General features: G+C 42.5%; 1 pseudogene; it reads left to right on the top strand.

The window, feature by feature from the left end:
* The first annotated feature begins 816 nt into the window (after positions 1-816).
* LOC128661316 (gastrula zinc finger protein XlCGF26.1-like) overlaps positions 817-25,169 on the top strand; it is a 30,750-nt pseudogene continuing 6,397 nt past the window's right edge.

Genomic DNA, 25,169 nt, shown 5'->3' with positions numbered 1-25,169 from the left:
TCTGTGGACGTGTCCACTCCTGTAATCGCACAAAACAGTTGATGGAGGTATGAGGGTAGGTCTGTAGGTGTTACAGATTCCGGAATTCCCTTGAGGCGAATGTTACATCTCCTGCTTCTATTCTCCATATCCTCCAACTTGTCCAGCAGTTCGTTAACTACCTGCTGTTGTTGGGCTGTCTGTTGTACCGCCATCTCTACATCTTCTATAATGTTGTCATTGTTTTCCTCCAGAGATTCGACCCTCGCTCCTAGGTCTGACATATCTTTCTTAATGTCATTTAAGCTCTCGTTCATAGAGGTGTGCATGGCGTCAATTTTAGCCCATAGCTTGTCGAAGCTGCTGGTGATATCCTGTTTGGATACAAGGAGATGTAAATCAGCTCTAGTCAGAGGTGTGTTATCATCTATAGAATGAGGCTCCAATGGTGTGACTTCAGTAGGTGCTCTGATATCAGGGGTTTGCTCAGCCTGGTTATCACTCTGTGTTTGCTTGAAGTAAGAGGTAACTGGAGTGTTTTTTCCCCCTCCCATTTTCTCTGATTTATTCAGCCTCTTTGTTGCCATTTTAATACTCCTGTCTAGGTTTTCCTGTGAGAGGTTATTTTAGAGAGAGAAGTAAGAGGATTACTTTCAGAGCAGTTATAATTCCTTTACTTTCTTGGGTTTAAATTGTATATTTAGATCAACTTCGTGCAATAACAGCAATATCCACTAGATGGCAGGCTTGCATTAGAAATGAAAAATTGCTGAGGAACCTGAATTTCTCTGTGTGTAATGACACTTTTAACCACTAGGTGGCGGGCTTGTATAAGAAATGAAAAAGTGCTGGGAGAAACTGAGTCCTCTGTGTTACATCACTGTTGTCCACCAGATGGCAGGCAAGTATTAGAGATGAGAAAATCTGTTGAAAGTTCAGATATGGCTGGATAGAAAGAGAGAACAAAACTTTCAATAAACAGCCTAACTGTTATAGATTCCCCTAGAGTATTCCCAACTCTGCTGCCACTTTAGGGGCTGGTAATTAGATAGCATTTTTTTGGGCTTATGGTGTTCTCAGTGAACTTTTAATAAAAACCTTGCGGGAGCTGAATGGGGTTATATGTAAGTCCAGGTCTAGAGAGCAGGAGCATCGTAATAGTTGCCACGAGGAGAGTACTAGATTTCAAGGGGCCTAGGCCTAGCTGCCATGTGCTCAAAGGTTTGTCGCCTGTATTTAGAGAAAGGGTTATGAGGTTGCAGTTTCCCTTATTTATCTGTATTGTAGCCCAAAGTTTGTTGTTATATTCTGCAGGCCTGTTATATTGCTTGATTTGGGTGTTCCTTTTCTATTATTTACTTGCCGCCCTTGTGTTCGTGTTAGCTCCGTTTATGGGTTATTGTGTGTCCCTGGGAGGATGTCGCGGGAGCTAGAATTAAGGCTGTGTGGGGAGCGGTGTCGGGTCACATACTCATGCTCCGGATACAATGCGCCTCTGTTGTCTAGAGAGTCGCTTCACTGTGCAGGCTGACTGAGGTGAAGTTTGTTCACGCTAACTTGAGATGACGGCTCAGGCACTGAGGGAAGATGGCGGCAGCAGACGGATCTCTGTGTCCCAAATAAGGCGCGATATTTACAGGTTTGGGGTATGAAAAGGGTATCTCCCGGTACACTGCATATTCATGGAGTGATATATCCCCTATAGAGCCCTCTCAGATTGCTTTTGTGCTCGTGGTGGTGCATTTCCCCGGTCTGAATTGCGGAGCTCTAAGGAGAGACGTCCATCTTGGATGCCGGAAAATGAGATTTAATACGGAAAAATGCAAGGTTCTACATTTTGGAAGTAAAAATAAGCAGGCTATGTATTTTTTAAATGGGACAAGACTTAGCCAAACACAGGAGGAAAGGGATTTGGGAGTAGTAATAGATAACAAGCTAAAGATGAGTGCACAATGCAGGGCAGCGGCTTCAAAGGCTAATAAGATACTAGCATGTATTAAAAGAGGCATTGATTCAAGGGAGGAAAGCATAATTCTGTCATTATATAAAGCCCTGGTAAGACCTCACCTTGAGTTTGGAGTGCAGTTCTGGGGACCGATTACTAAAAAAGATATTGCAGAACTAGAAAAAGTTCAGAGAAGGACCACAAAGCTAATAAGGGGATTGGAGAAATTAACCTATGAGGAGAGGCTAGCCAAACTGGGTCTGTTCTCTTTAGAAAAAAGGCGCTTGAGAGGTGACATGATTACTTTATATAAATATATTCAAGGCCCATATACAGAGATGGCAGAAGCTATGTTTATTCCAAGAAAATTGTTTCTGACAAGAGGTCATAATTTAAGGTTGGAGGAAAGGAGATTTAATCTCCTGCAACGGAAACTTTTTTTCACTGTAAGAGCAATAAAATTGTGGAACTCATTACCAAAGGAGGTAGTGAATGCCAATACCATTGATACATTTAAAAATAGTCTGGATAAATTTCTGTATATAAACAAAATTCATGGATATGATTGCTAGTATTAAATGGGTCACATTTTAATGGTGTTATTTAAGCTTAACTGGAGCTTTTTGTAAGTATTTTAGATTTGTATAGGTTGAACTCGATGGACTTCAGTCTTTTTTCAACCTTATCTACTATGTTACTATGTTAGGGTTCCTTCACAGGTTTTGCCCTATTTCATCCTGGTTTACTATCTTGGAGTTACCTTGGATTTTCTTTATTGCCCTAGTCCTTTATGTGTTCTGAGGGTTCTTTCAGACTCCCTTATCTGGGTCCTTTTTCTTCCCTTCAGGGGGAATGTGGATGTTCCCCTTCTAGTCAGGGGTGAGTTTATTTTGTAGGCTGAGTGCCTGCGGGACTTTGTCTCCTCGGAGACCTTTTGGCTCGGTCGAGTCTTTTTTTTTTTTTTTTTTATTTCAAAATAATTTTATTGATCATTATAAAGTAAACAAACAGTGTTAGGAGACACAGCTCCCATACAATACAATTCTATTGCGTAGTAAATTACCATTGTTACGGATCTAATATAGTTAACAACACACCAAACTATATAAATGTTTCCAGATTCCAGCTGCTTTAGCTGTTTCAGCCATAAAAGAAAGAAAAAAAAAAAAATAAGAAAAGAAAAGGAAGGGCAAAGAAAGAGGAGATCATTATCTTTTGGTTGCATTAATATTAATAGAAAGGTATCCTCCTCTCCTAGTTCTAAACTTATTGCCATATTCAATATATACAATCATCTGCGCAAACTAGTTATGTTAATATCTAGATACCTCGACTATTCAACCTTGTCAATATATGTCGTTTAACTCTTCTAGAGAGTAGTTTAACTTAAAATAATTTCTGAGGCGACCACTGCTCTCACTAACTATATCAGGGAATACGTCTATTGGTTGAGTCTCCTCTGCTACTTCCTGGTTCTGAGCAAATACCGAATCCCTATTATAGCTTATATGTATTATGTTATCACGGACCTATACTGAAGGCTAATAGATATCGAGATCAAGTGGGAGGGAGGAGGGGGAAGGAAGGGGAAAAAAAAGGGGGGGGGGAGAGGGGAAGATAGTAAGCCCACCACTCCCCTATTCATTGCACAACCATAGTCTAGGGAACAAGCCTCGTTCTATTTGATGTTGCAACCAGGGGGAAGAATTAAAGTATCGCACCACCTGTTTTTGTAAATCCATAGGGAGTGAAATAATATAGATCTTCCATTTACTGAAAAATCTAGAGACTTGTTTTGGATTAATGGGGCTCGGTCGAGTCTAGTAACCTGAGCGGTCTCTAACAAGGGCCTTGCTGGTTCTAACTGTTGCACGGTTGGCCTTCTGGTCATCTGTTTCAGGTTTGATACCAGCTGCTACTAATTGGACGTTGAAGGTGTGCTAGCAAGCTGTTTTAAGGAAGTTAGGGCATATTTGTCCATTTTCTACTTCCGGGTTTCATCTGCTTCCATATTTTTGGAGGTTTGCAGATTAGGTGGTCTCCTTTTTTTCCTGTGTTCGCCTCTGCTTAGGCGTTTTGGGTTTTCAACCACCAGGGGTTAGGATGCTCGTTCATTCATTAATCATCAAGCTGTAGGGGCTTCTGGGAAGATGATCCTGCAAGGATCTTGGAGTCTACTGTTATATTTTTATCCAGATTTTAAGGTTTGGGCTCTGTTCACTTGTGCGTTTTCCCTTAGTCTTTGGACTTAGTGGGGTTGTCCCTAGAGCCTTTAGGGTCAGTTAGAGTAGCTGTGTGGCTTCATCTTTGCGTAGCACCCTTTAGGTTGGGAGTTTGAATCCCGCTGTGGATTTTAATCCAGATTTTAAGGTTTGGGCTCTGTTCACTTGTGCGTTTTCCCTTAGTCTTTGGACTTAGTGGGGTTGTCCCTAGAGCCTTTAGGGTCAGTTAGAGTAGCTGTGTGGCTTCATCTTTGCGTAGCACCCTTTAGGTTGGGAGTTTGAATCCCGCTGTGGGTGTCTCCTAAGCACTCTGTGTCTGGGACACTTATGTGAGTGTTCAGTGTCCAAAGTGCCTTGGATATGTCTGTGATTGCACCGACTGTGGTGCACAATTTGCTCTTCCAGCCTTTTTGGGATGGAGTGGTTTTGCACTACTTTGGAGTTCTTCCTTTCTGAAGACAGTCCTGTGCAGTTTACTAGCTAGGGTAGGCGGATTGTGTTCACTAAAATTTCCTTTGCAATTGTTTGACGGTTCCTTGGGCCGTTTCCTTTTAGTTACCTCCTGCTTCTGGTGAAGCTGTTTTTTCATTGGGAGTTTGGGTGTTTTCAGGCTGTGGTTACCTCAGAATGGGCCGCCTTTTGTACCCCCCCAGTTTTGCATTCAGTGTCCTCTATAGCTTGGGTATTGTTTTCCCAAAAGTAATGTATGCAGCTGTGAACTCTTCCCGTTTATGAAGAAAAACTTAAATTATGCTTAGCTGATACCGCCTGTGTTTTTATATATATATATATATATATATATATATATATATATATATATATATATATGGGGCGGCTGTAATTTTTGTTTTTTTGTTCTTCTGGCACCTTTTTCATCCTAATATTTTTCCTACTGTTCCTTGTTCCCTCGGCAGAATGACTGGGGTATGAGGGAAGTGGGGGAGGTATTTAAGCCTTTGGCTGGGGTGTTTTTGCCTCCATCTAGGCTAGGTTCCCAAAAGTAATGAATGCAGCTGTGGACTCTTCCCGTCTGAAGAAAGGAAAATATATATATATGTGTTTGTGTATATTATGTGTATATATGTGTGTGTGTATATATATAATGTGTGTTTGTCTGTGTATATGTGTGTGTGTGTGTGTGTGTGTGTATATATATATATATATATATATATATATATATATATATACACACAGACATATATGTACACACACACATTATATATACAGTGGATATAAAAAGTCTACACACCCCTGTTAAAAAGTCATGTTTCTGTGATGTAAAAAAATGAGACAAAGATAAATCATTTCAGAGCGTTTTCCACCTTTAATGTGACCTATAAACTATGCAACTTAATTGTAAAACAAACTAAAATCTTTTAGGTGGAGGGAAGTAGAAATAAAAAACTAAAATAATACTTTGTTGAAGCACCCTTTGATTTTATTACAGCACTCAGTCTTTCTGGGTATGAGTTTTTCAGCATGGCACATCTTGACTTGGCAAGATTTGCCCACTCTTCTTTGCAAAAACACTCCAAATTTGTCAGATTGTGAGGGCATCTCTTGTGCACAGCCCACTTAAGATCACCCCACAGATTTTTGATTGGATTCAGTTCTGGGCTCTTACTGGGCCATTCCAAAACTTTAATCTTCTTCTGGTGAAGCCATTCCTTTGTTGATTTGGATGTATGCTTTGGGTCGTTGTCATGCTGAAAGATGAAGTTCCTCTTCATGTTCAGCTTTCTAGCAGAAGCCTAAAGGTTTTGTGCCAATATTGTCTGGTATTTGGAACTGTTCATAATTCCCTGTACCTTGACTAAGGCCCCAGTTCCAGCTGAAGAAAAACAGCCCAAAGCATGATGCTGCCACCAAAATGCTTCACTGTGTGTATGGTGTTCTTTTGGTTATATGCAGTGTTGTTTTTGCGCCGAACATATCTTTTGGAATTATGGCCAAAAAGTTTAATCTTGGTTTCATCAAACCAGAACACCTTTTGTGACATGCTTTTGGGACACTGTTTTTGCAAAATTTAGCTGGGCTTGGATGTTTTTTTCGTAAGCAAAGGCTTCCGTCTTGCCACTCTCCCCATAGCCCAGACATATGAAGAATATGGCAATTGTTGTAACATGCACCACACAGCTAGTACTTGATAGATATTCCTGCAGCTCCTTTAATGGTGCTGTAGGCCTCTTGGCAGCCTCCCAGACCAGTTTTCTTCTTGTCTTTTCATCAATTTTGGAGGGACGTCCAGTTCTTGGTAATGTCACTGTTGCGCCATATTTTCTCCACTTGATGATGACTGTCTTCACTGTTTTCCATGGTATATCTAATGCCTTGGAAATTATTTTGTACCGTTCTCCTGACTGATACCTTTTAACGATGAGATCCCTCTGATGCTTTGGAAGTTCTCTGCGGACCATGGCTTTTGCTGTAGGTTGCAACTAAGAAAATGTCAGGAAAGACCTACTAGAACAGCTGAACTTTATTTGGGGTTTATCAGAAGCATTTTAAATGATGGCAGGTGTGTACTGACACCTATTTAACATGATTTTGAATGTGATTGCTCAATTCTAAACACAGCTACATCCCCAGTTATTAGAGGGTGTTCACACTTATGCAACCATATTATTTTAGTTTTTATTTTTACTTCCCTCCACCTAGAAGTTTCAGTTTGTTTTTCAATCAAGTTGTACAGTTTATAGGTCACATTAAAGGTGGAAAAAGTTCTGAAATGATTTATCTTTGTCTCATTTTTTTTACATCACAGAAACCTGACATTTCCCTTGTTAAGTGTATCCAGTCCACGGATCATCCATTACTTGTGGGATATTCTCCTTCCCAACAGGAAGTTGCAAGAGGATCACCCACAGCAGAGCTGCTATATAGCTCCTCCCCTCACTGCCATACCCAGTCATTCTCTTGCAACTCTCAACAAAGATGGAGGTAGTAAGAGGAGAGTGGTGTATTATAGTTGGTTTTTCTTCAATCAAAAGTTTATTATTTTTAAATGGTACCGGAGTGTACTATTTTATCTCAGGCAGCATTTAGAAGAAGAATCTGCCTGCGTTTTCTATGATCTTAGCAGAAGTAACTAAGATCCACTCACATATTCTGAGGAGTGAGGTAACTACAGAGGGGGAATGGCGTGCAGGTTATCCTGCAATAAGGTATGTGCAGTTAACATTTTTCTAGGGATAGAATTTGCTAGAAAATGCTGCTGATACCGGATTAATGTAAGTTAAGCCTAAATACAGTGATTTAATAGCGACTGGTTACTCTCAGAGATAAATACTCTTATAAAAGTGCAATATAAAACGTTTGCTGGCATGTTTAATCGTTTTTATATATGCTTGGTGATAAAACTTATTGGGGCCTAGTTTTTTCCACATGGCTGGCTTGATTTTTGCCTAGAAACAGTTTCCTGAGGTTTTCCACTGTTGTAATATGAGTGGGAGGGGCCTATTTTAGCGCTTTTCTGCGCAGCTAAAATTACAGACAGAGACATTCAGCTTCCCTCAGCAGTCCCCTGCATGATATAGGACATCTCTGAAGGGCTCAAAAGGCTTCAAAAGTCATGTTTGAGGAAGGTAACAGCCACAGTAGAGCTGTGGCAGTTGTTGTGACTGGTTTTAAAAACGTTTTTTTCATTTGTTAATCTGTTTTTAGTATTAAGGGGTTAATCATCCATTTGCAAGGGGTGCAATGCTCTGCTAACTTGTTACATACACTGTAAAAATTTCGTTAGTTTAACTGCCTTTTTTCACTGTTATTTCAAATTTTGACAAAATTTGTTTTTCTTAAAGGCGCAGTAACGTTTTTTTATATTGCTTGTTAACTTGGTTTAAAGTGTTTTCCAAGCTTGCTAGTCTCATTGCTAGTCTGTACAAACATGTCTGACACAGAGGAAACTACTTGTTCATTATGTTTAAAAGCCATGGTGGAGCCCCATAGGAGAATGTGTACTAAATGTATTGATTTCACCTTAAACAGTAAAGATCAGTCTTTATCTATAAAAGAATTGTCACCAGAGGGTTCTGTCGAGGGGGAAGTTATGCCGACTAACTCTCCCCACGTGTCAGACCCTTCGCCTCCCGCTCAAGGGACTCACGCTAATATGGCGCCAAGTACATCAGGGACGCACATAGCGATTACTTTGCAGGACATGGCTGCGATCATGGATAATACCCTGCCAGCGGTATTAGCCAGATTGCCTGAATTTAGAGGCAAGCGCGATAGCTCTGGGGTTAGACAAGATACAGAGCGCGTAGATGCTGTAAGAGCCATGTCTGATACTGCGTCACAATATGCAGCACCTGAGGACGGAGAGCTTCAGTCTGTGGGTGACATCTCTGACTCGGGGAAACCTGATTCAGATATTTCTAATTTTAAATTTAAGCTTGAGAACCTCCGTGTATTGCTTGGGGAGGTGTTAGCTGCTCTGAATGACTGTGACACAATTGCAGTGCCAGAGAAATTGTGTGTACTGATGTTTTTCCAATACCTAAAAGGTTTACAGAAATTATTAGTAAGGAGTGGGATAGACCCGGTGTGCCGTTTTCCCCCCCTCCTATATTTAGAAAAATGTTTCCAATAGACGCCACTACACGGGACTTATGGCAGACGGTCCCTAAGGTGGAGGGAGCAGTTTCTATTTTAGCAAAGCGTACCACTATCCCGGTGGAGGACAGTTGTGCTTTTTCAGATCCAATGGATAAAAAATTAGAGGGTTACCTTAAGAAAATGTTTATTCAACAAGGTTTTATTTTACAGCCCCTTGCATGCATTGCACCTGTCACTGCTGCGGCGGTGTTCTGGTTTGAGGCCCTGGAAGAGGCCATCCATACAGCTCCATTGACTGAAATCATTGACAAGCTTAGAACACTTAAGCTAGCTAACTCTTTTGTTTCTGATGCCATTGTTCATTTGACTAAACTAACGGCTAAGAATTCTGGCTTAAATCCTGGTCAGCTGACGTGACTTCAAAGTCTAAATTACTCAATATTCCTTTCAAGGGGCAGACCTTATTCGGGCCTGGTTTGAAAGAAATTATTGCTGACATTACTGGAGGTAAGGGTCATACCCTTCCTCAGGACAGGGCCAAATCAAGGGCCAAACAGTCTAATTTCCGTGCCTTTCGAAATTTCAAAGCAGGTGCAGCATCAACTTCCTCTGCTTCAAAACAAGAAGGAACTTTTGCTCAATCCAAGCAGGCCTGGAAACCTAACCAGTCCTGGAACAAGGGCAAGCAGGCCAGAAAGCCTGCTGCTGCCTCCAAGACAGCATGAAGGAACGGCCCCCTATCCGGCGACGGATCTAGTAGGGGGCAGACTTTCTCTCTTCGCCCAAGCGTGGGCAAGAGATGTTCAGGATCCCTGGGAGTTGGAGATCATATCTCAGGGATATCTTCTGGACTTCAAAGCTTCTCCTCCACAAGGGAGATTTCACCTTTCAAGATTATCTGCAAACCAGATAAAGAAAGAGGCATTCCTACGCTGCGTGCAAGACCTTCTAGTAATGGGAGTGATCCATCCAGTTCCGCAGACGGAACAAGGACAGGGTTTTTATTCAAATCTGTTTGTGGTTCCCAAAAAAGAGGGAACCTTCAGACCAATTTTGGATCTAAAGATCTTAAACAAATTCCTCAGAGTTCCATCTTTCAAGATGGAAACTATTCGGACCATCTTACCCATGATCCAAGAGGGTCAGTACATGACCACAGTGGACTTAAAGGATGCCTACCTTCACATTCCGATTCACAAGAATCATCATCGGTTTCTAAGGTTTGCCTTTCTAGACAGGCATTACCAATTTGTAGCTCTTCCCTTCGGGTTGGCTACAGCCCCGAGAATTTTTACAAAGGTTCTGGGTTCTCTTCTGGCGGTTCTAAGACCGCGAGGCATAGCAGTGGCTCCTTATCTAGACGACATCCTGATACGGGCGTCAAGCTTTCAAATTGCCAAGTCTCATACAGAGATAGTTCTGGCATTTCTGAGGTCACATGGGTGGAAAGTGAACGAAGAAAAGAGTTCTCTATCTCCTCTCACAAGGGTTTCCTTCCTAGGGACTCTTATAGATTCTGTAGAAATGAAAATTTACCTGACGGAGTCCAGGTTATCAAAACTTCTAAATGCTTGCCGTGTTCTTCACTCCATTCCGCGCCCTGCGGTGGCTCAGTGCATGGAAGTAATCGGCTTAATGGTAGCGGCGATGGACATAGTGCCATTTGCGCGCCTGCATCTCAGACCACTGCAATTATGCATGCTCAGTCAGTGGAATGGGGATTACACAGATTTGTCCCCTCTACTAAATCTGGATCAGGAAACCAGAGATTCTCTTCTCTGGTGGTTATCTCGGGTCCACCTGTCCAAGGGTATGACCTTTCGCAGGCCAGATTGGACGATTGTAACAACAGATGCCAGCCTTCTAGGTTGGGGTGCAGTCTGGAACTCCCTGAAGGCTCAGGGTTCATGGACTCAGGAGGAGAAACTCCTCCCAATAAATATTCTGGAGTTAAGAGCGATATTCAATGCTCTTCTAGCTTGGCCTCAGTTAGCAACACTGAGGTTCATCAGATTTCAGTCGGACAACATCACGACTGTGGCTTACATCAACCATCAAGGGGGAACCAGGAGTTTCTTAGCGATGTCAGAAGTCTCCAAGATAATTTGCTGGGCAGAGACTCACTCTTGCCACCTATCAGCGATCCATATCCCGGGTGTAGAGAACTGGGAGGCGGATTTTCTAAGTCGTCAGACTTTTCATCCGGGGGAGTGGGAGCTCCATCCGGAGGTGTTTGCTCAATTGGTCCATCGTTGGGGCAAACCAGAACTGGATCTCATGGCGTCTCGCCAGAACGCCAAGCTTCCTTGTTACGGATCCAGGTCCAGGGACCCAGAAGCGACGCTGATAGATGCTCTAGCAGCTCCTTGGTTCTTCAACCTGGCTTATGTGTTTCCACTGTTTCCTCTGCTCCCCCGACTGATTGCCAAAATCAGATAGGAGAGAGCATCAGTGATTCTGATAGCGCCTGCGTGGCCACGCAGGACCTGGTATGCAGATCTGGTGGACATGTCATCCTTTCCACCATGGACTCTGCCTCTGAGACAAGACCTTCTAATTCAAGGTCCTTTCAATCATCCGAATCTAATTTCTCTGAGACTGACTGCATGGAGATTGAACGCTTGATCCTATCAAAGCGTGGCTTCTCCGAGTCAGTCATTGATACCTTAATACAGGCACGAAAGCCTGTTACCAGGAAAATCTACCACAAGATATGGCGAAAATATCTTCATTGGTGTGAATCCAAGAATTACTCATGGAGTAGGGTTAGGATTCCTAGGATATTGTCCTTCCTCCAAGAGGGTTTGGACAAAGGATTATCAGCTAGTTCTTTAAAGGGACAGATTTCTGCTCTGTCTATTCTTTTACACAAGCGTCTGGCAGAAGTTCCAGACGTTCAGGCATTTTGTCAGGCTTTAGTTAGAATTAAGCCTGTGTTTAAACCTGTTGCTCCTCCATGGAGCTTAAACTTGGTTCTTAAAGTTCTTCAAGGGGTTCCGTTTGAACCCCTTCATTCTATTGATATCAAACTTTTATCATGGAAAGTTCTTTTTCTGATGGCTATTTCCTCGGCTCGAAGAATCTCTGAGTTATCTGCCTTACATTGTGATTCTTCTTTTCTGATTTTTCATTCAGATAAAGTAGTTCTGCATGCAAAACCTGGGTTTTTACCCAAGGTGGTTTCTAACAAGAATATCAATCAAGAGATTGTTGTTCCATCATTGTGTCCTAATCCTTCTTCAAAGAAGGAACGTCTTTTGCATAATCTAGACGTAGTCCATGCCTTGAAGTTTTACTTACAAGCTACTAAAGATTTTCGTCAAACATCTAACCTGTTTGTTGTTTACTCTGGACAGAGGAGAGGTCAAAAGGCCTCGGCAACCTCTCTTTCTTTTTGGCTTTAGAGTATAATTCGTTTAGCCTATTTGACTGCTGGACAGCAGCCCCCTGAAAGGATTACAGCTCATTCTACTAGAGCTGTGGCTTCCACCTGGGCCTTTAAAAATGAGGCTTCTGTTGAACAGATTTGCAAGGCTGCGACTTGGTTTTCGGTTCAACCTTTTCAAAATTTTACAAATTTGATACTTTTGCTTCTTCGGAGGCTGTTTTTGGGAGAAAGGTTCTACAGGCAGTGGTTCCTTCCGTTTAAGTTCCTGCCTTGTCGCTCCCATCATCCGTGTACTTTAGCTTTGGTATTGGTATCCCACAAGTAATGGATGATCCGTGGACTGGATACACTTAACAAGAGAAAACATAATTTATGCTTACCTGATAAATTTATTTCTCTTGTAGTGTATCCAGTCCACGGCCCGCCCTGTCCTTTTAAGGCAGGTCTAAATTTTAATTAAACTACAGTCATCACTGCATCCTATGGTTTCTCCTTTCTCAGCTTGTTTCGGTCGAATGACTGGATATGGCAGTGAGGGGAGGAGCTATATAGCAGCTCTGCTGTGGGTGATCCTCTTGCAACTTCCTGTTGGGAAGGAGAATATCCCACAAGTAATGGATGATCCGTGGACTGGATACACTACAAGAGAAATAAATTTATCAGGTAAGCATAAATTATGTTTTTAACAGGGGTGTGTAGACTTTTTATATCATATATATATATATATATATATATATATACATATATATATATACATACAGAGAGAAGTGCACTCACAGGAACGAACAACTGGCTCAATACCATTGTTAGCCTATTCTATGGTGATTTACCACCTGGATGCAGCTTTTTAGCCTAGTAATGCTTTTCACAGAGTAGAACTTTCCTGTAGTATATCAGTCTGATCCCGCCTATTACGGTCAGTCCAGCACCAAAATACCAGGCAATTCCTCTCTGAACAAAGAACACAGCAACCCCAGACGGTCATTTCGGCCTTCATTGGGCCTCGTCAGTGAGGTGTAGACATATTCCTCTAAGCACACTGAGCAAGGAATCCACGTATGGTTGCCCCTTTTTCCCATAGGGAGACTAAATACACACAGAGAGAAGTGCGCTCACAGGAATGAACAACTGTCTCAATACCATTGTTAGCCTGTTCTATGGCAATTTGCCACCTGGGTGCAGCTTTTTAACGAACAACTGGCTCAATACTATTGTTACTATTGTTACTACGAAAAGAAGCTGCACCCAGGTGGTAAATCGCCATAGAACAGGCTAACAATAGTATTGAGCCAGTTGTTCATTCCTGTGAGTGTGCTTCTCTGTGTGTGTGTGTGCATATGTATATGTATATATATGTATATATATATATATATATACACAAAGTCATAGATAGGATTGCACAATCATACTTCCAGTACTGCCAAGGTGCACTGCTGACATCAAATCCAACCTATTTCCAAAAAGCAGGCACTCACTGGACTTTACTTTAAAACATATATATTTATTATCAAAACTTTAAAAGACAAACGTTTCGGCATTACATTGTGCCTTTGTCAATGTCATAGCAAAACAAACATACAAACAGAGTGCAGCTCCACACCCCAAAATCAAGGTTGATTGATTTTGGGGTGTGGAGCTGCACTCTGTTTGTATGTTTGTTTTGCTATGACATTGACAAAGGCACAATGTAGTGCCGAAACGTTTGTCTTTTAAAGTTTTGATAATAAATATATATGTTTTAAAGTAAAGTCCAGTGAGTGCCTGCTTTTTGGAAATACGTTATATATACATATATATATATATATATATATATATATACATACCTATATATATATATATATATATATATATATATATATATATACACATACACACACATACACATATAAGTGTATATATATATATATATATATATATATATATATATATATATATATATATATGTGTGTGTATATGTATGTGTATATATATATATATATATATATATATATATGTGTGTATATATATATATATATGTATGTGTGTGCATTGAGACACTGCAGAAAGATTTTCACTAAAAAAATTCTCATTGCAGAAAATAAAAAAAAGTTCTGCCTCTGGGCCCATAACTACACTTAAAGGGACATAATACTTATATGGTAAATCACTTGAAAGTGATGCAGCATAACTGTAAAAAGCTGACAGGAAAATATCACCTGAGAATCTTTATGTAAAAAAGGAAGATTTTTCTCTTGTAAGGTGTATCCAGTCCACGGATCATCCATTACTTGTGGGATATTCTCCTTCCCAACAGGAAGCTGCAAGAGGATCACCCACAGCAGAGCTGTCTATATAGCTCCTCCTCTAACTGCCACTCCCAGTCATTCTCTTGCAGCTCTCGACAAGAAAGGAAGTAGCTAGAGAGATGTGGTGTTTTTATTTAGTTTATCTTCAATCAAAAGTTTGTTATTTTCAAATGGTACCGGAGTTGTACTATTTTAGCCTCAGGCAGAAAGTAGAAGAAGAGTCTGCCTGTGGTCTTTGATGATCTTAGCAGGTTGTAACTAAGATCCATTGCTGTTCTCACACATAACTGAAGAGAGAGGTAGCTTCAGCTGGGGGAATGGCGTGCAGGGTCTCCTGCTATGAGGTATGTGCAGTTTAAATTTTTCTAGAGAAATGAATATGCTAGAAAATGCTGTTAATCCCGGATTTTTTTAAGGTAAGCCTGATTACAGTGATTTAATAACGACTAGTATCATGCTTGCTGTAAAAGGTAATATTCTTATTACTTTCTCACATTACTGAAAAATAAAACGTTTGCTGGAAGTGTTTAAACGTTTTTTTATACATATTGGTGATAAAACTTTATTGGGGCCCAGTTTTTTCCACATGGCTGGCTAGATTTTGCCTAGGGATAGTTTTGTTAGGCCCTCTCACTGTGAATACAGGTTGGGAGGGGCCTATTTTCGCGCCTAAATGCGCATTAGATTTTGCAGCTTGAGACATCCAGTTTCCCTGAAGGAGTCCCCTGAACACTTAGGACCTCTCTAAAGGGTTTTTGTGCCTTTCAAAGTCGTTATATGGGCAGGTAGGGCCACAGCAGAGCTGTGGCAGTTTGTTGTGACTGTTGAAAAACGTTTATATTGTTTTTTTGATCCGGTTTTGAAACTAAGGGGTTAATCATCCATTTGCAAGTGGGTGCAATGCTCTGTTAGTCTATTATACACACTGTAAAAATTTCGTAAGATTTACTGCTTTTTATCACTGTTTTTCAATTTCTGACAAAATTTGTTTCTCTTAAAGGCACAATACCGTTTTTATTTTTTGCTTGTTTACATTTATGAAAGTGTTTTCCAAGCTTGCTGGTCTCATTGCTAGTCTGTTTAAACATGTCTGACATAGAGGAAACACCTTGTTCATTAGGTTTAGAAGCCATTGTGGAACCCCCTCTTAGAATGTGTACCAAATGTACTGATTTTACTTTAAGTTCTAAAGATCATATTCTGTCTTTAAAAGATTTATCACCAGAGGAAACTGACAAGGGGGAAGTTATGCCGACTAACTCGCCCCACGTGTCAGAACCTTTGACTCCCGCTCAAGGGACTCCCGCTCAAGAGGCGCCAAGTACATCTAGCGCGCCCATGGCATTTACTTTACAAGACATGGCGGCAGTTATGGATCATACCCTTACAGCGGTATTGTCTAAACTACCAGGGTTACAAGGAAAGCGAGACAGTTCTGGGGCTAGAAAAAATACAGAGCACTCTGATGCTTTAGTAGCTATGTCTGATATCCCCTCACAATATGCAGAAGCTGAGGCAGGAGAGCTTCTTTCTGTGGGTGATTTTTCTGGCTCACGGAAGATGCTTCAACCTGATTCTGATATGTCAACATTTAAATTTAAGCTTGAACACCTCCGCGTGTTGCTCAGGGAGGTTTTAGCTACTCTGGATGACTGTGACACCATTATAGTGCCAGAGAAATTGTGTAGATTGGATAAATACTATGCAGTGCCTGTTTACACTGATGTTTTTCCAATACCTAAAAGGTTTTCAGAAATTATTACTAAGGAATGGGATAGACCAGGTGTACCGTTCTCTCCCCCTCCTATTTTTAAGAAAATGTTTCCAATAGATGCCGCTACTCGGGACTTATGGCAAACGGTCCCTAAGGTGGAGGGAGCAGTTTCTACCCTAGCTAAGAGTCCAACTATCCCCTTCGAGGACAGTTGTGCTTTCCTAGATCCAATGGATAAAAAGTTAGAGGGTTACCTTAAGAAAATGTTTATTCAACAAGGTTTTATTCTCCAGCCTCTTGCATGCATTGCCCCAGTCACTGCTGCTGCGGCCTTCTGGTTTGAGTCTCTGGAAGAGGCCTTACAGGTAGAAACTCCATTGGATGATATACTTGACAAGCTTAAAGCGCTTAAGCTAGCCCATTCATTTGTTTCTGATGCCGTTGTTCATTTAACTAAACTAACGGCTAAGAACTCAGTTTTTGCTATTCAGGCGCGTATGGCGCTATGGCTTAAATCCTGGTCAGCTGACGTTACTTCAAAGTCTAAGCTTCTCAATATTCCCTTCAAGGGGCAGACCCTATTCGGGCCTGGACTGAAGGAGATCATTTCTGATATTACTGGAGGAAAAGGTCATGCCCTTCCTCAGGATAGGTCTAGCAAATTAAGGACCAAACAAACTAATTTTCGTGCCTTTCGAAACTTTAAGACGAGCGCGGCATCATCTTCCTCTAATACAAAACAAGAGGGAAAATTTGCCCAGTCCAAGCCGGTCTGGAGACCTAACCAGGCTTGGAATAAAGGTAAACAGGCCAAGAAGCCTGCTGCTGCCTCTAAGACAGCATGAAAGATTGGCCCCCGATCCGGTAACGGATCTAGTAGGGGGCAGACTTTCTCTCTTTGCCCAGGCTTGGGCAAGAGACGTCCAGGATCCCTGGGCGTTGGAAATTGTGTCCCAGGGATATCTTCTGGACTTCAAAGCTTCTTCCCCAAAAGGAAGATTTCACCTTTCACAATTATCTGCACACCAGATAAAGAGAGAGGCATTCTTACATTGTGTTCAAGACCTCCTAGTTATGGGAGTGATCCACCCAGTTCCAAAGGAGGAACAGGGGCAAGGATTCTATTCAAATATATTTGTGGTTCCCAAGAAAGAGGGAACCTTCAGACCAATCTTAGATCTCAAGATCCTAAACAAATTTCTCAGGGTCCCATCTTTCAAGATGGAGACTATTCAAACCATCCTACCTATGATCCAGGAGGGTCAATACATGACTACCGTGGACTTAAAGGATGCTTATCTTCACATTCCGATATACAAAGATCATTATCGGTTTCTCAGGTTCGCCTTCCTAGACAGGCATTACCAGTTTGTGGCTCTTCCCTTTGGGTTAGCTACGGCACCAAGAATCTTTACGAAGGTTCTGGGGTCACTTCTGGCGGTCCTAAGGCTGCGGGGCATAGCAGTACTTAGACGACATTCTGATACAGGCGTCGAATTTCCAAATTGCCAAGTCCCATACGGACATTGTTCTGGCATTCCGGAGGTCTCATGGGTGGAAAGTGAACGAAAAGAAGAGTTCTCTATCCCCTCTCACAAGAGTTTCCTTCCTGGGAACTCTGATTGATTCTGTAGAAATGAGGATTTACCTGACAGAGGCCAGGTTGTCAAAACTTCTAAATTCCTGCCGTGTTCTTTATTCTACTTCTCGCCCTTCGGTGGCTCAGTGTATGGAAGTAATCGGCTTAATGGTAGCGGCAATGGACATAGTGCCGTTTGCCCGCCTACATCTCAGACCGCTGCAACTCTGCATGCTCAGTCAGTGGAATGGGGATTACACAGATTTGTCCCCTCTACTAAATCTGGATCAAGAGACCTGGGATTCTCTTCTCTGGTGGCTATCTCGAGTCCATCTGTCCAAAGGTATGACCTTCCACAGGCCAGATTGGACAATAGTAACAACAGATGCCAGCCTTCTGGGCTGGGGGGCAGTCTGGAACTCTCTGAAGGCTCAGGGGTCATGGACTCAGGAGGAGGCTCTCCTTCCGATAAACATTCTGGAACTAAGAGCGATATTCAATGCTCTTCAGGCTTGGCCTCAGCTAGCGGCAGTGAGGTTCATCAGATTTCAGTCGGACAACATCGAGACTGTAGCTTACATCAACCATCAAGGGGGAACAAGGAGTTCCCTAGCGATGTTGGAGGTTTCAAAGATAATTCGTTGGGCAGAGATTCACTCTTGCCACCTATCAGGTATCCATATCCCAGGAGTAGAGAACTGGGAGGTGGATTTTCTAAATCAACAGACTTTTCATCCAGGGTAGTGGAAGCTCCATCCGGAGGTGATTGCACAGTTGATTCAACGTTGGGGCAAACCAGAACTGGATCTCATGCGTCTCGCCAGAACGCCAAGCTTCCTTGTTACGGATCCAGGTCCAGGGATCCCAAGGCAGCGCTGATAGATGCTCTAGCAGCGCCTTGGTCCTTCAACCTGGCTTATGTGTTTCCACCGTTTCCTCTGCTCCCTCGTCTGATTGCCAAGATCAAGCAGGAGAGAGCATCAGTGATTTTGATAGCACCTGCGTGGCCACGCAGGACTTGGTATGCAGATCTGGTGGACATGTCATCCTTTCCACCATGGACTCTGCCTCTGAGGCAGGACCTTCTACTTCAGGGTCCTTTCAACCATCCAAATCTAATTTCTCTGCGGCTGACTGCTTGGCGATTGAACGCTTGATTTTATCAAAGCGTGGTTTCTCCGAGTCGGTCATTGATACCTTAATACAGGCGCGATAGCCTGTCACCAGGAAAATCTATCATAAGATATGGTGTAAATATCTTCATTGGTGTGAATCCAAGGGTTACTCATGGAGTAAGGTCAGGATTCCTAGGATATTATCTTTTCTCCAAGATGGATTGGAGAAAGGTTTGTCAGCAAGTTCCTTAAAGGGACAGATTTCTGCTCTGTCTATTCTTTTGCACAAACGTCTGGCTGAGGTTCCAGACGTGCAGGCGTTTTGTCAGGCTTTAGTCAGAATTAAGCCTGTGTTTAAACCTGTTGCTCCGCCTTGGAGTTTAAATTTAGTTCTTCAAGGGGTTCCGTTTGAACCTTTGCATTCCATAGATATTAAGCTCTTATCTTGGAAAGTTTTGTTTTTAGTAGCTATCTCCTCGGCTCGAAGAGTTTCGGAGTTATCTGCTTTACAATGTGATTCTCCTTATCTCATTTTTCATTCCGATAAGGTAGTGTTACGTACCAAACCTGATTTTCTACCTAAGGTGGTATCTAATAAAAATATCAATCAGAAGATTGTTGTACCGTCACTGTGTCCTAATCCTTCTTCAAAGAAGGAACGTCTTTTACACAATCTTGACGTGGTTCGTGCTTTAAAGTTTTATTTACAAGCTACTAAAGGTTTTTGTCAAACATCTGCATTGTTTGTTGTCTGCTCTGGACAGAGGAGAGGCCAAAAGGCTTCGGCAACTTCTCTTTCTTTTTGGCTAAGGAGTGTAATACTCTTAGCTTATGAGACTGCTGGCTAGCAGCCTCCTGAAAGGAATACAGCTCATTCTACTAGAGCGGTAGCTTCCACATGGGCTTTTAAGAATGAGGCTTCTGTTGAACAGATTTGTAAGGCGGCGACTTGGTCTTCGCTTCATACTTTTTCAAAATTCTATAAATTTGATACTTTTACTTCTTCGGAGGCTATTTTTGGGAGAGAGGTTTTGCAGGCAGTGGTGCCTTCCATTTAACCCCTTAAGGACCAGCGACGTACCCTGTATGTCACTGGCCTTTTTTTGGGACTTGATTGTTTTATAGCGCGGTCTTGCCACCAGCGTTGAGACTGCTCTATTCCACAAAGCCTGCTGGAGGGAGGGTATTAATAGCGTCTTCTTGCTAGACTTGTGCTATTATGTCCTGAAAAAACCCTTAATGACCAGTGACATACAGGGTACATTGTGGTCATTAAGGGGTTAAGCACCTGCCTTGTCCCTCCCTTCATCCGTGTCCTATAGCTTTGGTATTGGTATCCCACAAGTAATGGATGATGCGTGCACTGGATACACCTTACAAGAGAAAACAAAATTTATGCTTACCTGATAAATTTATTTCTCTTGTGGTGTATCCAGTCCACGGCCCGCCCTGTCATTTTAAGGCAGGTGTGTTTTATTTTTAAACTACAGTCACCACTGCACCCTATAGTTTCTCCTTTCTCTTGCTTGTCTTCGGTCGAATGACTGGGAGTGGCAGTTAGAGGAGGAGCTATTTCCCTTGTGGTGTATCCAGTCCACGGATCATCCATTACTTGTGGGATATTCTCCTTCCCAACAGGAAGCTGCAAGAGGATCACCCACAGCAGAGCTGTCTAAGCTCTGCTGTGGGTGATCCTCTTGCAGCTTCCTGTTGGGAAGGAGAATATCCCACAAGTAATGGATGATCCGTGGACTGGATACACCACAAGGGAAATAAATTTATCAGGTAAGCATAAATTTTGTTTTTTAGTGCTGTGTAAAAAGTTATACTTTAGCTGCTGTCCAGCTGCAGGTAAAAAAAAAAAAAAAAAGGAAGGAAGAAATAAAATAAGATGAGGGTGCACGATGCTCACTCCCTTGCCTGTCCCGTGACAGGAATACTGATTTGCTGCTTAAAGCACTTTACAGTGGGATGTGAATACTTATGACATTTTGAGGTAAAATATCTTTCTTTCTTTTTTACATAGAGATGTTCAGGTGATATTTCACTGTCAGCTTTTTACAGCTATGCTGCAGCACTTTCAAGTGTTTCAACATTTGGGTATCATGGCCCTTTAAGCCTAGCTTGTTCCCATGTGTGGAACACCCACAACTCCTCAGTGAGTGTTCCCTACCCCACAAACAACCACTGATTTGTGTGCTTAATTTTCCAGTAAGTATTCTTAAACTAATAAAGTTTTTGGCTTGGTTTTTTCATTGGGTGTTTGGGTGTTTTCAGGCTGTGGTTACCTCAGAATGGGCCGGCTGTAATTTTTGTTTTTTTGTTCTTCTGGCACCTTTTTCATCCTAATATTTTTCCTACTGTTCCTTGTTCCCTCGTCAGAATGAGGTATGGGGTATGAGGGAAGTGGGGGAGGTATTTAAGCCTTTGGCTGGGGTGTTTTTGCCTCCATCTAGGCTAGGTTCGGAATTCCCAAAAGTAATGAATGCAGCTGTGGACTCTTCCCGTCTGAAGAAATGAAAAAAAACAAAATTTATGCTTACCTGATAAATTCCTTTCTCCTGTAGTGTAGTCAGTCCACGGGTCATCCATTACTTATGGGATTATATCTCCTCCCTAACAGGAAGTGCAAGAGGATCACCCAAGCAGAGCTGCTATATAGCTCCTCCCCTCTACGTCATACCCAGTCATTCGACCGAAACCACACGAGAAAGGAGAAACTATAGGGTGCAGTGGTGACTGGAGTTTAATTTAAAATTTAGACCTGCCGTAAAAAAGGGCGGGCCGTGGACTGACTACACTACAGGAGAAAGGAATTTATCAGGTAAGCATAAATTTTGTTTTCTCCTGTTAAGTGTAGTCAGTCCACGGATCATCCATTACTTATGGGATACCAATACCAAAGCTAAAAGTACACGGATGACGGGAGGGACAGGCAGGATCTTTACACTGAAGGAACCACTGCCTGAAGAACCTTTCTCCCAAAAACAGCCTCCGAAGAAGCAAAAGTGTCAAATTTGTAAAATTTGGAAAAAGTGTGAAGCGAAGACCAAGTTGCAGCCTTGCAAATCTGTTCAACAGAGGCCTCATTCTTAAAGGCCCAAGTGGAAGCCACAGCTCTAGTAGAATGAGCTGTAATTCTTTCAGGAGGCTGCTGTCCAGCAGTCTCATAGGCTAAACGTATTATGCTACGAAGCCAGAAAGAGAGAGAGGTAGCAGAAGTTTTTTTACCTCTCCTCTGTCCAGAATAAACGACAAACAGGAAAGAAGTTTGGCGAAAATCTTTAGTTGCCTGTAAATAAAATTTCAGGGCACGGACGACGTCCAGATTGTGCAGAAGTCGTTCCTTCTTTGAAGAAGGGTTAGGGCACAATGATGGAACAACAATCTCTTGATTGATATTCCTGTTAGTGACTACCTTAGGTAAGAACCCAGGTTTAGTACGCAGAACTACCTTGTCTGAATGAAAAATCAGATAAGGAGAATCACAATGTAAGGCCGATAACTCAGAGACTCTTCGAGCCGAGGAAATAGCCATTAAAAACAGAACTTTCCAAGATAACAGCTTGATATCAATGGAATGAAGGGGTTCAAACGGAACACCCTGTAAAACGTTAAGAACTAAGTTTAAGCTCCACGGAGGAGCAACAGTCTTAAACACAGGCTTAATCCTGGCCAACGCCTGACAAAAAGCCTGAACGTCTGGAACTTCTGACAGACGTTTGTGTAAAAGGATGGACAGAGCTGAGATCTGTCCCTTTAAAGAACTAGCAGATAAACCCTTTTCTAAACCTTCTTGTAGAAAAGACAATATCCTAGGAATCCTAACCTTACTCCATGAGTAACTCTTGGATTTGCACCAATGTAAGTATTTACGCCATATTTTATGGTAAATTTTCCTGGTAACAGGTTTTCTAGCCTGTATTAAGGTATCAATTAAATCAAGCGTTCAATCTCCAAGCAGTCAGCCTCAGAGAAATTAGATTTTGATGTTTGAAAGGACCCTGAATCAGAAGGTCCTGTCTCAGAGTCAGAGACCAAGATGGACAGGATGACATGTCCACTAGATCTGCATACCAGGTCCTGCGTGGCCACGCAGGCGCTATTAGAATCACTGATGCTCTCTCCTGTTTGATCCTGGCAATCAATCGAGGAAGCATCGGGAAGGGTGGAAACACATAAGCCATGTTGAAGACCCAAGGTGCTGTCAGAGCATCTATCAGTACCGCTCCCGGGTCCCTGGACCTGGATCCGTAACAAGGAAGCTTGGCGTTCTGGCGAGACGCCATGAGATCCAGATCTGGTTTGCCCCAACGCCGAAGTATTTGGGCAAAGACCTCCGGATGAAGTTCCCACTCCCCCGGATGAAAAGTCTGGCGACTTAGGAAATCCGCCTCCCAGTTCTCCACGCCTGCGATGTGGATCGCTGATAGGTGGCAAGAATGAGACTCTGCCCAGTGAATTATCTTTGAGACTTCCATCATCGCTAGGGAACTCCTTGTCCCTCCCTGATGGTTGATGTAAGCCACAGTCGTGATGTTGTCCGACTGAAACCTGATGAACCTCAGAGTTGCTAACTGAGGCCAAGCCAGAAGGGCATTGAAAACTGCTCTTAATTCCAGAATGTTTATTGGAAGGAGTCTCTCCTCCTGAGTCCATGATCCCTGAGTCTTCAGGGAATTCCAGACAGCGCCCCAACCTAGCAGGCTGGCGTCTGTTGTTACAATCGTCCAGTCTGGTCTGCTGAAGGGCATCCCCCTGGACAGATGTGGCAGAGAGAGCCACCATAGAAGAGAATTTCTGGTCTCTTGATCCAGATTCAGCATAGGGGACAAATCTGAGTAATCCCCATTCCACTGACCTAGCATGCACAATTGCAGTGGTCTGAGATGCAGGCGTGCAAAGGGTACTATGTCCATTGCCGCTACCATTAAGCCGATTCCCTCCATGCATTGAGCCACTGACGGGTGTGGAATGGAATGAAGGACACGGCAAGCATTTAGGAGTTTTGTTAACCTGTCCTCTGTCAGGTAAATTTTCATTTCTACAGAATCTATAAGAGTCCCTAAGAAGGGAACTCTTGTGAGTGGCAATAGAGAACTCTTTTCTTCGTTTACCTTCCACCCGTGTGACCTTAGAAATGCCAGAACTAACTCTGTATGAGACTTGGCAGCTTGGAAACTTGACGCTTGTATCAGAATGTCATCTAGGTACGGGGCTACCGATATTCCTCGCGGTCTTAGTACCGCCAGAAGAGAACCCAGAACCTTTGTAAAGATTCTTGGAGCAGTAGCTAACCCGAAGGGAAGAGCTACAAACTGGTAATGCCTGTTTAGGAAGGCAAACCTTAGGTACCGGTAATGATCTTTGTGAATCGGTATGTGAAGGTAGGCATCCTTTAAATCCACTGTGGTCATGTACTGACCCTTTTGGATCATAGGTAAGATTGTCCGAATAGTTTCCATTTTGAATCATGGAACTCTTAGGAATTTGTTTAGGATCTTTAAGTCCAAGATTGGTCTGAAGGTTCCCTCTTTTTTGGGAACCACAAACAGATTTGAGTAAAACCCTTGTCCGTGTTCCGACCGCGGATCCGGGTGGATCACTCCCATTAGTAAAAGGTCTTGTACACAGCGTAGAAACGCCTCTTTCTTTATCTGGTTTGCTAAAAACATTGAAAGATGAAATCTCCCTTTTGGAGGAGAAGCTTTGAAGTCCAGAAGATATCCCTGAGATATGATCTCTAACGCCCAGGGATCCTGGACATCTCTTGCCCAAGCCTGGGCGAAGAGAGAAAGTCTGCCCCCCACTAGATCCGTTTCCGGATCGGGGGCCCTCACTTCATGCTGTCTTAGGGGCAGCAGCAGGTTTTCTGGCCTGCTTGCCCTTGTTCCAGGTCTGGTTAGGTTTCCAGCCCTGTCTGTAGCGAGCAACAGTTCCTTCCTGTTTTGGAGCGGAGGAAGTTGATGCTGCTCCTGCCTTGAAGTTACGAAAGGCACGAAAATTAGACTGTCTAGCCCTTAAATGGATGATTAACCCCTTAGTACCCAAAAACGGATAACAATTTAAAATATAAGCGTTTTTATCACAGTCAAAGCACAGTCTCACAGGTCTGCTGTGAGTGATTACCTCCCTCAAAACTAGTTTTGGAGACCCCTGGGCTCTGTAGAGATGTCCTGGATCATGGAGGAAGAAATAGGAAGACTGTGACTGAATTTTTACTGCGCAATAAAGCGCCAAAATAGGCCCCTCCCACTCATAATACAACAGTGGGGAAGCTCAGTAAACTGATTTTATTCATAAACAAACGACAGCCATGTGGAAAAATAATGCCCATAAAGTTTTATCACCAAGTACCTCAGAGAAAAACGATTAACATGCCAGT

The sequence above is a fragment of the Bombina bombina genome, chromosome 5 (genome assembly GCF_027579735.1).
Source record: "Bombina bombina isolate aBomBom1 chromosome 5, aBomBom1.pri, whole genome shotgun sequence".
NCBI lineage: Eukaryota > Metazoa > Chordata > Amphibia > Anura > Bombinatoridae > Bombina > Bombina bombina.
The sequence above is the reverse complement of the archived record's forward strand: the minus strand, read 5'-3'. Positions and strand labels throughout refer to the sequence as shown.